General features: G+C 41.7%; 1 protein-coding gene across 2 annotated transcripts in view; it reads left to right on the top strand.

Moving 5' to 3' along the window:
- Nucleotides 1–301: 301 nt before the first annotated feature.
- Nucleotides 302–15,589, top strand: part of SHISAL1 (shisa like 1) — a 72,938-nt gene continuing 57,650 nt past the window's right edge. For both annotated transcript variants that reach the window (XM_059472488.1, XM_059472487.1), the window contains exon 1: nt 302–495. The gene's annotated coding sequence lies outside the window, so the exon portion shown is untranslated. The remainder of the gene's footprint in view (nt 496–15,589) is intronic.

Here is a 15,589-nt window from a genome sequence, read left to right on the forward strand (position 1 = left end):
GAGCTGGGACAGGGCTCCGCGCTGCGATGTTCCCGCCCGCGGCGAGGAGCCCGCTCCGTGCAGGACATGAGCGCCGGGGGCTGGGGAAGTTTCCCTGCGGGACAGCGGAGCCAACGCGGCGAGAGGCGGAGCAGCCGCCCCGGAGCTCCAGCTGCGGCAGGGGACGCGTGTGGGAGCGGGGAGGCACCTGGAGAGCCGCCCCAGGTGGAGTGAGAGCAGCTGGTTCGAGCGGGGGTGGGGGGAGGAAGAGAGAAGGTGGAGAAGCGGGCGGGGACAGGAGGGGATGGGGGAGCCGGGGAGGGAGGTGGCAGCAGTTTCTGTGCATCGGTGTCTCGTCCCCCCGCTCGCCGGCTGAAGCACCGCGCTCTGCTCCCCGAGGTCGGAGGTGCCGGCGCTGCCGTCCCCGGCCACACGCCGGAGCCGCTCTCTCCTTTGTGGATTCGCCGTGCAACTATCGGGAAAAGTGGCTGTGCGCGGGCAGCGACTTAGCGCAAGGTGAGGGTTGGCGTGTCTGTGTGTCTGTCTGTGCAGGGCCGGGCGGGCGGCGGTCGCGGGCTGCGCTGCTCCGTGCGCTGCCGGAGGTGGGCGAGCACCGTGCCCGGCTGCAGGAGCGGGGCAGAGCGCCCGGTCCGGCTCGGCCCGGCCCGGCCCGCGTTGTGCCGTCGCTCCCCCGCGCAGCGCGGTGGCAGCAGCGCTCGGGAAACTTTGTGCGGTCCCCTTTGTGCGCGGGGAGCCGCGGCGTGTGCGCGCTGCGCTGCTGCTCGCCCCGAGCCAGTGGCCGCCTGCGCGTCTGGCTGCGCTTGGCGTCAATATTTATTTACAAGGCTCGGGTATTAATCACTCATGCCGTGGAAAGCTCATTAGCGGCGACTTGTTTCCATGACAACGGGACCCCTCGGAGCCTTCGGGGTTATCTGTTTGCCCGATTTTCTCTCTTTTCTTATTCGTACTAGTACCGTGTTTTGTCATCGGGGACAGAAACAAGCAAATAAACCCTGAGTGATCCTGTGGCCCCTCTTTGCTTTTTCTCCAACGCTCCACAATTTCCCCCCACTTAATTAACGATACGTGGATGTGATTGAGCAAGTGTGAGAGTTATACAAGGTTTCTTAGTATTTGTTCTGCTGCATTACCTCGTTCAGCTGTAAAGCTCAAACTGAGCCGTGGTCTGACTTGTCTCGTGTTCAAAGTACTCCTGAGACATGTTAGTGCTAAAAACTGTTGATGTTACTTATCTTTCTGCTTGTGTGTCATTTGGCAGAACAGAACCCTTTGAGGAGCTTCATGTTGCAGTCTCTGCTACAGCTGAGCTGGGAATCAGTGGTGACTTCTTCTGTAACTTTTTCATCATGCTGTGGTGTGACCTTGACAGGTCTCTTTAACTTCTTCCTACCCCACTCTGCTCAGCAAAAGGAAATGTCGTTCACTTGCACTTCTGCTCCGAGCTAATCAAGTAAAGCGCTTTATCTAAAATGGAGTAGTGTTAAAACCGAGTATATGAGTGTATTGTCCTCAGTTACAAGGAGTGAACATACGTTATATGTTCCTTTTCCCTAATGGTAGAGGTAAAAATCCTCCTTTTTAACTCTAGTCTTTATTTAACATATCACAGTCCCCCTGCTCCTCAAAAGATGTGAACTGTTACCATCCAGCTGAAAACAGTGGTTCTAATGCCATGTTTTAAAATGCTTTCCTGGGTTAACATCTTCAGAATCAGGTAAAAACTAGGGTCTTTAGCATTTTGAAATTTGTAGGAATATCCACTGTTACAAAGAGTGTACCTCCAGTGAGAAGATGCAAGAGTAAGGAAGGAAAATGCTGTGAAACTGAATGACAGTCTTGATCACTTGCCTTAGCATTGCAACCTGAGAAGGGACTTAAAATATTTTTTTTAGAGAGAATGAGCAAGCACACACTTTTAACTTAACTATATGATAGGTTAAACATCTGAAGCTCTCCTGCAAATTTTCATAGTTTTGCAAGAGACAGTTTAATATAGTGTTATGTTGAGAAGCATTGGGAGTGTGTAAGGAATATTTTAGAATACTCAGTTCTGAAATACTGCCCGAGAGACATTCAGTTGTGACTGTTTCAGATTACAGGAGTAGGAAGTTATAATAGTAGGGGAACTTCTGTATGAAGCATACATTCTTTCTCCTGTCTCGAAACACTCCTTCTCAGTGAATAAACTGTTATAAAATAACTGTCTCTATCATGTTGTGAGAAAGAGTCTGTCCTCAGCTCAGTCCAGCAAAGTGCTAAAACATCTGCCTCATTCCAAATGCATTAGAGTAGGCAAACCACTTTTTGAAAAAAGTTTCAAACTTTTACTGAAATACCTTAAAGGTATTGTTACTGAAATACTTCTTGGCTTTTGTATTTTGTTTTTTAGCAACTCAGTAGTGAGATACCTCTCTGAAAATATTTCTTGGAGGGCCATCACCAGCCCCTAGTTACCAGTAAAGTAACTTAATGACAATCTCATTAATAGAAAGAAAGAAAAGAACAAAAATCTTAGTTGTCATCTTGTCTCCTTTGGATGTCATTGACTTAAATTTCCATGCTGAATAATTACATTTTTACTACTTAGTGCTGCACAGTCAATACAAGAAGAGGGAAAGTGATTTAGGTTTTACTGTGTGCTTCACATCTCTGAAGCTCAGCCTTTTATTATTGGTAGTAGTAAGAGCAACAGATATTCCAGTTCATTTCTCAGACTCTAAGTGCCATGAGGAGGGAGAAAAAAAAAATCTTAATTTTAGTTTTTAAGACTGATAACAGGCAGCAAGAAAGATAATTTGTAACAAGCCCTTATTGCTTTTATAGATATTTTCAGAACAATAATCACTTAAGGTTGTGAGAAGGCATCTGAGTATGTAAAGCTGTCACTGATAAAGGGGTTTTGTTTCAGGGAGTGGGATAAAAGTAAATAGATATGAAGGCTAAGTCTATAAATATGGATAATGATATTAGTTTGCATTAGTGTTTTACTCAACATTATATCAAAGTAACTTGGATATAATGTACACTGTTTTTTATAAACAAAAATGCTTCTTATGGTGTTCATATTCAAGATATTGCAAATTGCTCAACCAGCCTATTGCTCAAACTTTGCTGTCATGTGGAAATAGAGTTAATATTCTTTGTTTCTCTGGTGTTGGTAGTCCCACACCTGGGATGAATAAGTACTGGACCATTATTTAGAGGAGGCAGTTGAGCTCCTTTCTTGGTAACTGATCTGCTCTGGCCAAGTCACTCGTCATCATTCAGGGCTGCTTATTTGGACTGTAGACTTGTGCCATGTGCATATATTGTGCCCAGAGAGATCTCTGGGGAAGTAGCAAAATGTTAGTGCAGCACAATAACTAATGGTAGTTGACATTTTTCCTGTCTCAGGCCTTGGTCACTGGCATCTGCACACCAGTGAGATCAGTATGAAGATGTTGTGAGGAATTACTTTCAGTGCTGGTTCCTTAACATTCATTTTGCTGAATATATTTGAAGGAAACAGATTTCAGAGAAAAAGTTCACAGATCTGTACTCCAAAGATGTGACAACAAACCACTGCTTTTCCTGTTTGCTGTCAGGTTGGATGTGCTGGTTTTCTGGATGGAAAAATAAAGCCATTATGAATTTAAAATAGGCATATTGGCAGCAAGGGGCTTGTGAAGGGCAGAAACCAGCACTAAATATCCAAAGTGAATTTTTTTTTTTTTGTGTATGTGTGTTTGGTTTTTGGCTTTTAGGAGAGGATTGGGCCGGTGAGTTTCTAGGTATACTTTTTGAGCTTATAAAATGCACAACCTCATTTGACAGGAGTGAGTAATGGTGTTAGGAAGGTATCAGAAATGTTTCTGTAATTCCAGTTAGGAGCTCAGATGTATTCTTTGTACACTTCTGTAAAGTGTTTATACTTCAAATGGTGGTGTACTTGATTTAGCTATAGGGTTTTTAGTTTGGTCTTCATTTCAGAATCACCTTAGTAATCAATACTTCAGATAAACCAGTCTTTTAGATTGAGGCAGGATTGTTTAGTATGAAAGGTTTGCTGATGAAAACCTGACTTTTAAAGTGATATCTCTTATATATGGTAGACTAAATTCTGCTTTTCATCAGAATTTAATGGCCAAACTTAAAACAAAGACTGTATTTTTACATACCAGTGGTAATGTAAAACTCTCCTGTTTCTGTCATTTTATTCTTTTAAAAAATGAACCTTTTTAAATGTGAAGATGTAAAAAAGCTCCTTTCTGGCCTTTCACTTACTCACCATATTTTTAATGAACCATATATAATAATTTCAAAATTACTTAGGCTTTTAAGGCACAAGTTTGAAACAACCCAAAGAAATCTGTGTTTTAAAAAATGCATTCTGGAGGGATGTCTCTCCCCCATCTCTGAGATGCCTGATTATTCACATCCTCAAACTCCCAAGTAGTTTTGGAAGTTTTGGACCTTGGTGTATTTGCTACTTGTAAAATAGAGATGTCAGCTCAAATTACTTCGAAATTCAACTCTCTCCCATACCTGTATTGCTCAGTGATGGGTTCAGCAGCACCTCAGCCATGAGATGCTGCTGCTGCTCTGCCTTTTCAGCTGCCAGGACGGGCTGGCGGGGGAAGGAGCCAGGGACTGAAATTGGGATTTTCCCTGGGGATAAGGCAGGGAGAGGCCTCCTGTTGGCATGTGCTGCAGCCCTCCTGCTTCTCCTGTGGGAGTCCCTTCATTTGTAGGCTGACCTTTCCACACCAGTGAAGTTTAGCAGGCCCTCCCAATTTTCTCACTTTATGCCAAGATGTCTGATGTTGCAGACAGGGAGTCTGTTCCTGCTCTATTTGGAGGCAAGGGCAGAATTCTCACAGATTTCCATAGGAACAAGATGTGTTCCTAAACATACTTCAGTAGCTAGAAAGAAACTTCCTAATAAAGAACCAGGCTCACATAACACAGAACATGAAACATTGTTCTGAGCTTCACTTCAGAGCTCTTAGCAGGAACAGGTCTGCAGACCAAGCACTGCAAGCAGCAAATCTCAGAGCATTCCTGGCAGCACCGTTAAGGATTATCCACTCTTGTCCTGCCCAGAGAAACAACTGAGGCTTCAGCAGGTTACTGATAAAATCTTATTTATTCTAATGGATGCCTTTTGAGCCCCTTAGGTGATATCAGGAGTGAGCAGTGAGGTGTGATGTAGTAGCTGCTGCACAAAGGATTTGCTATATCAAGCAGAAAAGGCAGTGGGATTTCAATTTACCTGAAGAAGCAAAATGCCCTCTCTCCTCCACGCTGGTGTGGGAGACTCTTGGAAGTTACTAAGGAAAACTTTGGAATGCAATTCTTCTGCTCTGAGTTGTCCTACTCTAGCCAGACTGGTTCCTAACTAAAACTTTTGTTCTTCTTCTTTATTTGGATGAGGGTTTTTTTAAGGTGGAGATGTTCCAGCTCTCATTTTACTGACATTCCCGTGTTGCTGTTTCACAGCAATGAATCCTTTCCAGTTACAGGCTTTTTCTTTAAGAGAGGTTCAAATGAATCACCTAAAGGCTGTTGGAGGCAAGGATTTCCAAATGTAACTCTTAGATATCTGTGATTCCTTTCTTTCCCGAATCCATGTCTTCCATCAATTTTGCCACTAGAAAGGCACTGTTCTGCCAAATAGAGCTGCCGGCTGCAAGGAAGTGGTGGGAAGATATAGATTAGTACTTTTGCCATTTGTGTTGCATTCCCATACTTGAGAGCCTCCAGGCTGCTTTTTCACACAATTTTCAGCTTATGGTAGTCAGAGTATAATTTTCTCTGGTTATCTCCCATCTTGGACTGGTTTGTTTTTGTGGTGAACATTTGGCGAAATGCATTTTTCCCCACGATGTCTTAACAGCATCAACATTTGTTAAATTCTTCTTTACTTACTGCCCAATAGTTAGTATACTTATTAAAATTTTAAAAGCTTTGTCTTGTAAAGCATGTAGCATACGTACTTTTCCCTTATGTCACTTTTCAGGTAATTACTTTTTTAACATTTGAAAATATAGACAGAAGTCTAGAGAGATTAACTTTTCCAAGGAAATTGCATCCACTTCAGACACTTTTTCTTGAATGGCAAATGTAAGCGTTCAATATGCATTAAACTCCAGAGTTAAATTAGGGTTCTTTGTTCATATCTTGTTTCAGTATGACCATTACATATCACTAGACAGAAAGTTGCCAAGATAATAGACCAAGCTTCCTATCCTCAAGATACAAAACATTTCTATTTCTAAAGGTACAAATATCCCAAAATGCAGAGCTTGAACACAAATCTGTTTGAATGGTTTACCTGAAAGCTGCAGCCCAAAATTTCATAGTCCTAAAGAACATTTTACCCCAAAGCAGGGAGTTGTCAAGTGTGTGTGAATGGAAATGAATGGAAACTGAACATCTTCACAAGGTGGGGTTTCATTTCTATTTTGTCGTGAAAACAAGACATTGATTCTTTGAACATTCATATTGTCAGTTAAATTCCCCTTAGTGGTAAAGGAGCCTTGACCTGAATAAAACATGTTCAGTGTTTAATAAAACACTGGCTTCTTGGGCTGGAATGCAGAAGTCATGACAGAAATCAGTGAGTGGCTGCTCTGAGTACTGAAACCACTTCTCTGAGGCAAGTTCAGTTTAATGCTCATTACCCTTTTTAATTGTGTGGTGTTTAAGAGAAATTCATTGTGATTCTCTGTGAAGTGTTGTGATGTGGCAACATTTTGTTGATTCAGATATTGCTGGAAATTCATTTTTAGAAATACTATTGGCAGGGATTTAGAAACCTGGGCTCCAGCCAGGAAGTGAACAATCACTGGAGCCAGCTCTGTAGGGGGATTCTATACACACACATTGGAGATTTGTTAATTATTACTTTGTGCTGCAGCCCCTCTCATCCCTGCTTGGGCAAATCTGTGAATTCTTGTGGGAAATCGTGTAAGGGGCTGGCAGAGGGATTGCTGTAGTGCAGGGACATTGGCCAGGGCAGTGGCACGGAGCCACATCCTGTCCCACAGCCCCTTCAGGGCAGGTGGTGAATGGAAAGGGTCCCATGGCCTTGGTGCTGTTCTGTTTCTACCCTGTGTTTTTTGACAAGTAGTTCTTCTGCTGGAAGATCATCAGGATGCACAAATCACTATGCTCACCTCTGCTGCAGAGATCAGGCCCTGTCCCTCTTCTTCCCATTTCCCTTCCTTCTTTTCACTGTTCATCTTCCAGCTAGGGTGGGTCAAAGGCAGCTCCTTGAAATTCCAGAGGGTTTGTTTACCTCAGAAACAAATTTTACATAAGAAACCAGCTCATATTGTATATTGCTGGTGGTAATTGCTCTTTAGGACCCTCATACACAGAACTATGTTTATAAATTATGAGCTTGTCTTGCAACAAGTCACCTTTATTTTAGAGTAGAAGGGCACACGTGAAGAGTTATTGAACAGGGTTTTCTTCAGTAGGAAATAACTGTTTTCAAGATGGGTATCCTACTTTTGCAAGTCCATGGCCAAATTCCTGTTTATTTGAATGGGAGTAGGGTCAAGCCCCATGTGCCTGAGGGCTGCTGTTGTGAAAGTGGACCCTTGCTGAGTCCACTCTGCTGGAACTGGGATGCACTCGTGGGCAATAAGCTAAATATAACAATGAGAAATTAATGAGGAAGGAAATTGGCAGCTGTGGTACTACTTTTGCCTTTCTGCTCTTTATCACCGGGCCACGATCTCATTGCAGCCACAGAGAAATGGTGGAAATAGAGTCAGGGATGGCTACATTCCTTCTAGGAAAGCCAGGGGGGGCAAGGCAAGGTGGTGGAGCTGCTGTTTATGGGAGAGAGTGACTGGAATGTGCTGAGCTCTGCCAAGGAGTGGGTGATGAAGGAGTCAAGAGCTTGTGTGTGTGTATGAGGGTGACAGAGCACTGGAACTAGCTTCACAGAGAGGCTGTGCAGTCTCCCTGTCTGGAGAGACTCCAAACCCACCTGGACGCAATCCTGTGGAACTTGCTCCAGGTGATCCTTGGGCAGGGGGATTGGGCTGGATGATCTCCAGAGGTCCCTGCCAGCCCCATCCATTCCCTGTTTCTGTCATTACATTTCCACACTTCTGTGTCACACAGTCCATTAATTCAGTCTTTGTTAGACAGTCTCTTCTTTCTCATAGTGACATGTTAATGGCAGGGAAAGTTCTATCCATCATTACTTATTTAAGCCCTAAGGCCAGAATCTGAAGTTTGCTGCCTTTTTTTTTTTTTTTCTTTTCTAAAATCTATTGGACAAGAGAGAAGTTAATATGGATGTACATGCACACATAGCTCTTCTTAAAATTAATTTGCATTACATGTGTTCATTTTGTGCTTCTCTGTTGGTCTGCTCTCTGTGATGAGAACTGCAAGCAGGTTAATGCTTATAGCAAATTTTGGTTCAGTTTTTAACCTTGATTACTATCCCCTAACTCCACCTAGCTTCTCCCTAAACCTTCTGAGTTTGGACTGCAGTGGGAAATTTTCAGTAGCATGAGCATGAGTTCAAGTGACTGAGAACTATTAATAATGCAATTTATTCCTTTTTGTTGAATATAAATAACATTGCTCCAAACTTACTGCAGTGATGGAAATTAAATACAGAATAAGCATGTTCACAAGACTTCACAGTTTGAAACATTTAAGGCATTATTTTTCTCTTTTGATGACTAAAATTTAATCCAGTAGTCTTAAATCAATGGTTGTTATAGAGCAACCTTAAAGCCTCAAGCCAGAGCTCCCAGCATGGTTTTCAGGAGCACCCTGTACTGTGCCTGTGTCATAGAATGCCCCAGATCTTGGTACCAGTTGCTTTTCAAGGAAAGATAAAAGAGAAGCAATATTCTCAAGGAAGTCAACACTTTTCTTAAGGAGGATTTATTACTTAAGTGTTTATATTACTGTCTTTTTTGATAATTAGGCACAGAAGGCAAGCAATGTTTTTACTACCTCCTGCATATTTCAACAATTAAAAACTCTGTATAAAATAAATAATGTAAATAAAACTGTAATGTGATCCCTCACCATCAAAGCTAAGATTTCTCATTAGTTTCTAAATTTGCTCTACCTTCCCTGTTCTGTGTTGTCAGCCCTGTATCCTTTTTCAGATGGGCTTAGGCAGGCAAGTGGAAATCTTGTAATTTGTTTTAGTTACCAAGGGTGGGATTGACTGTATTTTCCATTTTGCAGCTGCCAACAAACTTCCAAAATGAACCAGGCTTCTATCTCAAAAGTATTTGTTGCAGTCTTCTTCCTCCTTGTATCTTCCATGGGAAGTGGCCAGTAGCAATGGTTTTGTTTCAGGCAGTGCTGATGAGAACTTGGAAAATCATTTTCCAGATTCCTATGCTTTTTCCTTTCCTTTTCCTTTCTGCCTGGTATGAAGTAGCTGTTCTGGTGTTTTAGTTTCAAGCATCAAAACCAAACAAATGTTTAGCCCATTTAAACATTAATTTCTTTTCTCATTTTCTTCCAATTCAGCTGCCAAAACAACAAAAAATGCCTGTTAGTTGCATGACCCTTATGGATAATTGGTATCTGGCACAGAGGGGCCCTCCACAAGAACGTGGTTTTTCCTGTGAATTGAGATGCTGAGCACAGATATGATCAGTTTGTTTCCAGAGCCATCATCATTGCAAGCCCTCAGAAATCCTATCCTCTTCCACAAGAGCATTTTCCATGATTAAACAGCCAGAGACTTAGAGTTTGAGGAGTTTAGGAAACCACTAAAAAATCCCCAAAGCTTTGTTGAAGGGAGATCACCTATGTCCTTTTCTTGAAAACAAAGCTAAGACATGGTCCCCAAGGAACTTGGTATCTTCAGTTCTTAGGCCCATAATCGCTCTGTTTATGATAGAATCACAATTTTTAAAATCCTCTTTCAGTAAGTGCAGAGAGTATTTTGTGACAAATACCTCTTGGGTTGTAAGGTCGAATTATCTCGCATGTTGTTTCTGTATCCAAGCTGAGTGCAATCCATCAGAATGATGGTTTTATTCATCTGGGGGAGCAGGAAGAAGGATGTAACGCAAATTGAGTTTTGTAGCTATGAGTAGCAAAACAGACCCAATGAAGTGAGCTCTGTGTTCAACTGCTTGCTACTGCTGACAAATGTAATGATGCGCCAAAAACAAGTATTCATAGCAAGAATTCAAAAATTCAGAGCCTGAATTTTTGAATTTTTCTCAAATGACAAGGGATGCAATGGGAATTAATTGGGATTGCAGTTTCTCTGGCCTTTCTTCCCCTGTGAATGGGAACCAGAATTTCCAACAAGGCTAAACAGAAAGGCCTTAACATACATAAACCAGCACCTAAACCTGAAGTTTGTTCTGTGACAAGAGTGAATGATCTCTGCAAATGTAATGATATGACTAGTTGGGAGCAGTTCTGGCCTATCAGAAGGATGAAATAATGTCTGGAGAATGTATTGCTTTAAGACAGAAGTAGTAAACTGACACTTAAAATTTTAAAAATAAATTCTTCTGCATGGTCTGTTTTGGTTTTTAGTGGTGTGATGTGTCAGCTTTTGGTCAAAGCTGAAGGTCACCAGAAACACAAACCCTCCATGGTTCTGCACCATATAAAGGACACTACAACAGAAAATAAAGCTATCAAAACACAAGTGATCAGCGGGATGCAGTAAGGCATAAATATCTATACAATATTAGGTTCCTTGAAAAGAAAAGTGAGATCTCTTTTCTGTTTCATTGTGACAGCAAAAGGGAATAGCTGCTTTCCTAGAAACAATAACTGGTGTGACTCTTGCATTGGGCGCATGACACAGGAGAAGGGTGTAGGAGTGAATGTTTGGATCAGGTTAAGCATCTTTCTAGCTTGTTACTATTGCCTGGGCTAGATATTTTATTATCTAAGTATAGGGAAATTGTATTTCTCCAGATATACCCTCTCAGCTTCTGGCTGGCTGCCTCACAGGTACATTCTGTCTGGCAGCAGAGTCAGTTTGGTGTTTAATAGCTGTTGGTGGGAGTTTTTATCCATAGAATTTGCCGAATTGTTCTTGAAAGATAAGCAAGCTTTTGTCATAAAGAGAACAATTAAACTGCATGCTGTGTGGGAAAACCACCTCCTTTTGTTGTTTTTCAAAGTGCTGTCTGATAATTCTTGTATTATGAGAAGTGATGCAGGATTGCTGTCTATTCAGTTTGTCAACGCTTCTTGTAAATTTTTGTAGACTTTTATCAAATTCCTTCCCAGCTGAATCTTCCTAGTCTGTTCAAATGCTTTGCATACAGAAAACATTTTACAGCTCTTACTATCCTTGTCATTCCTGGTCCTTTTCCAGCTCTAGATGGAGATGTAGAAAAACCATACCATGTTGTAATGAGATTTTGTTTCTCCCCCTTTTTTTTTCTCATCAGCTTCTGAAATTCTATCTGCTACTGAGTACTAAATCACTATCTGCATAGAACTGATGTGCATAATTTCATTATAGCTTTCCTGTCTCTCTAAGATGCAGTAGCCTGCCCAGTGCTGAGAGAAAGGGATTTCCTCCCTGCATTACTTTGCATTTACCAGCATGAATTTCATTTACCATTTTATCCCCCCCGTTCCTCAGTGAGTGATGGATCCTGATAGAATGATTTCTGGTTGAAGGCAAGGAAGTGTTCTCTGAGCTGTGGAAGCTTTGAGGAGGGAGTCAGCTCTGTGTAAGGGGAATTGTGTCTTGGGATTTGTTGTAGTTTTGAGGAATTGGAACTCCTAAATTCTCTGAAATAAATTTGGTCAAGAAATTCTGTTAAGCCTGTGCAGTTCTTTGCCTTCTGCACAGTCTTTGAAGGACTGAATGGGCAAAGCTTGACAGAGTAACACTGGAAATGTGGAAGCCCTGCTTTACTAGTTTTCAGCATCAGGGGCAGCAGTGGGAGAGGAAAAGAGACCTGGAATCACAAAAAAACAAAAGAGATAGAGGCTGATCTTCACTGGAAGTCCCTTAACTTAGACACAGCATCTTGATGGCTGGATGACAGCAGTGGTAGATGATCCACTGAGAGCAGAGACATTGATGCCTGCATGCACTCTGATCATCAGAGCTCTGTAGATATTTGGCTTTTCTCAGGTGACAGCGCTAAAGCTCTTTTCCACTATGGCATTGTGCTGTGTTTCTTGCACAGATTTATAGTTTCTGTGACAGAAATGGCTCTTGGTTTTGCTCCCTGTGCAGTGTTTTGGTTAGCAGTAGGAGTTGGACTCTTTGGTGGTGAGAGAAGAGACCTGCAACATGATCAGTGTTTATTCAGATTGCTTTAAAACTATGTGTTCTCAGGGATACAGTTCCTCATATAAAGGATTCTTAAGATGTGTCTCCTCACCAAACAAGAAGAAAATCCCCTGAGGTTGTCAAATCTTCTTTCCCCTATAAAGTATAAGTTTTATCCATGTGGAAACTAGCCGTGTTTTCAATGAGCCACCATATGTTGAGGGATTTTCCTACCTGTCCTCTAGCCAAGGTAATCAGCACATCTTTGGGAAGGCAAGTTGCAGTTAGTGTTGTGGCAATAGAATTTGGTTTGTTGTGGAGTCACAGAGTATGCTTACCCAAAGTACTTATGAAGACTGCTGTCTAGGTAATAGTCCTCATGTGAGTTTGTCTCAAGTAGACAGCAATCACTGAACATTATAAACAACAAACAGCAACTCAGATCGGATATTGCAGGAAATTGAGTTGCTTTTGCAATAGCCCTCTGTTGTAGCATATTTGTGGTCAGCTGAACAGTCTAAGGTGCCTCCATTTGCAAATGTGGTATTAATGTTGTTTTTATTCTTAGGGAATTTACCTTTCTTTGCTTTACTCTGTGAATTCTAGTTCCTTCTAGAGCTGTTCAGACTCATGTGTAGTCATGCTATTTCTTTTAGGTTAAGACTTAAGCTTTACTAGCATTAACCTTTTATATCATCAAAATATCTCTGCTTTTCCTTTATTTGCCTTCTTTGCTGGAAAAGTAATCTACAGAATACATTTCTTTAATGGGTACCATAAAGGTATTCTGAGTTTCCAACAGCTTTATACATAACCTTGTGCGGTCTTAAGATACAGGGAATACATGGAGTCATTTATCTCTCCAGGTTTTTCCCTCTCATTCTCTTTTTATGTATTGATCGGTTCATTTCAGTCAGTATCTAAGTTCTACCTTCTTTTGTGCTGTAGGGGCATTCATGCTCTGCTTGTACAGGTTATTCCAACAGGTGTATGAGAGAAACACCTCTGCTCTGTGTCTTAAGGCACAGACTGCTGAGTGCTTGAATTTTTGAGATCTGTTCTCTTACCATGTTAATATTGCCCTTGGACCCTGGGGTAGCAATTTGATATATGCAGGAATGGCCTGGTTAATGAGCAACCAGTTAATCTCAGTGATGGGTAATTCTTCCTCCATTATGTCCTGCACCTCTCTCAGTTCATTTACTGAAGCATTTTATTCTGTATTCTGCTGTGGCAAAAGCAAAGAGCTCTTGCACCTCAGTTTAACTTCTTTCTGTGAAGTGCTTTATCCTTAAGTTTGGAGGTCATTATTTGGCTAACTATGCTGACTTTGGTATGCCAAAAACAAATGTAATAAGCAGCCTGTTTAATTTCAGGCTGATAGTCTTGCTTATCTTCTCCTAAAACCTTGTACTTAACTCTGAAGCAGAATACTTTTGAATTAATTCTCCTACTGACATGGTTCTCAGTGATGTGTTATGCAAGCTCTGGTTCTTACGTGCTCTTATTAAGTGAAGTAATCTTCTTGTAGTCCCTGCATCTGTCCTTCACATGGCAGGAAGTTGTGCTCTCAGTTTGCCAGAAGTCCACAGGCAACTTTCAGCATCAGATATTTTTTGCTTGTAACAGTCTGGGTTCTTTGCAGCTTGCATAGTTGCTATCCACTGTGGATAGTTGGGTTTTCTTCACTTGGCACATTCTCATTTCCTCAAGAAAGTTCAAGGCTGCATCTTCCAGTGGTCTTCCTGTGTTTCCCTGGTCTCATGTTGGTGCAGTATTCCTTATTTCTTTCTAATGATGAGGCCAACCCATAGTTGGCCCTCTCTGTCACATTTGACTAAAAGACAATCAACTGCTGCCAGAAATGAGGTTTCCTAAAGCTGTCTCACCATTTGCTGGTGCCCAGTGCTGGTAGCTAAGATGTGACTCTTAGGACTTGGTGTATTCATGCACAATGGAGTTCTCTTCACCGTGGAGTAAGCAGCACCTTCTTTGTCTTCCAAATGAAGATGTTCATATTGATTTGCATGTGGAAAGCCCCTCTCCACTGAACTCAGTATAGATACACATCTGTGTGCTGTAAGAAGTTTCTAAAGATAGGCGAGAGGTGTCCCAGGAATGTCTGAATATCTGCCTGGGGAGTTTTGCTTAGGGACCCTTAACTCACCCCTTTTCTGCAAGAGACCTTTAGTGGACAGCAGATTCCTTGTCCTGGTGTAATTTTGGTGTGGTTTGGTTAGCTTTGTTTCTCTTCCTAGAATACCATTCTGTGCTTGATTTTGGAAGAGAAGCATGGGGCACAGCAGTCTGTCCTGCAGAGCTGGGCCCTTCACAGGGCTGTGCCTAGAGATGGGAAACAAGAGGGACCACATGTGACCAATCCGTCAGCAAGGGCCAGTAGGCAGCTCCTGGTTTAGATAATGTGAGCTTATCCAGAAGTCTTGTTTCCACCATACCTCTCTTATTAGTGTCAATTATTGGATCAATACTCAGCCCACCCTTTTGATGAAGCTGATCTTGGAGAAGGAAAGAAAATGAGACAGCAGAGTTCTACTGCCAGAATACTACTTGAGCCTTGTGTATTCACTGCTGCCTAACAATAGCAAGGCTGACATTTCAAATAAGGCCCTTCACAGGTATCTGCAGCATTGTTTAACTAGTAATTCGTTACATATATTAATAGTTTGTTTCTTTATTTTAAGTTTCTTAAAATCTGTAACTTGTTGCAGTTGATTGGTCATGGTTGTTTCACCTTTGGATTCTCTGGAGATGAGAGATTGGGCGGAGGGGATATTTTGGTAAAAATCACACAAGGATGCCCGTTGTGTGGTACCAATTGAGCAGCTGTGGGCTAAAACAAAGCAGACATCAGTTGATGGGATCTGAGACTCTGGGCAGCAAAACTGGCACTGTTCCAAGTGCTCAAGGAATTCTTTCCAAGGCATTTGTAAAGTGATTTAAAACTTTTCTCAATTATGAAGTATTATATTATGATTACAATGGAAATCATCATAAAAATACCACCCTTCCTCCTGTTTTCAGTTACGTTCTTCCTTAGCTACATTGAGTCTTCATCTAATTGTAACAGGCTTTGAATTTTCATTCTGTAGGACTGGTTTTAATTTCAAAGTGCATTTAAGGCAGAAGACTCTTTTTAACTGTGACAAAAATACCTGCCCCATACCTGGTAGTCCAGTTACCAGTAGTAAGTGCTAATGCTTTTTAACTAAATATGTTTTCCTAAACATGTGAAAGAAAAGCTTTTTTATTACTCAAGGCAGATACTTGTTCAATTGTACTCCAGCCTGTGTTTTGCATAAATTTGCTTCCTGTGTGCATCATCCT

The sequence above is a fragment of the Ammospiza nelsoni genome, chromosome 5 (genome assembly GCF_027579445.1).
Source record: "Ammospiza nelsoni isolate bAmmNel1 chromosome 5, bAmmNel1.pri, whole genome shotgun sequence".
In the NCBI taxonomy this organism is placed as follows: Eukaryota; Metazoa; Chordata; class Aves; order Passeriformes; family Passerellidae; genus Ammospiza; species Ammospiza nelsoni.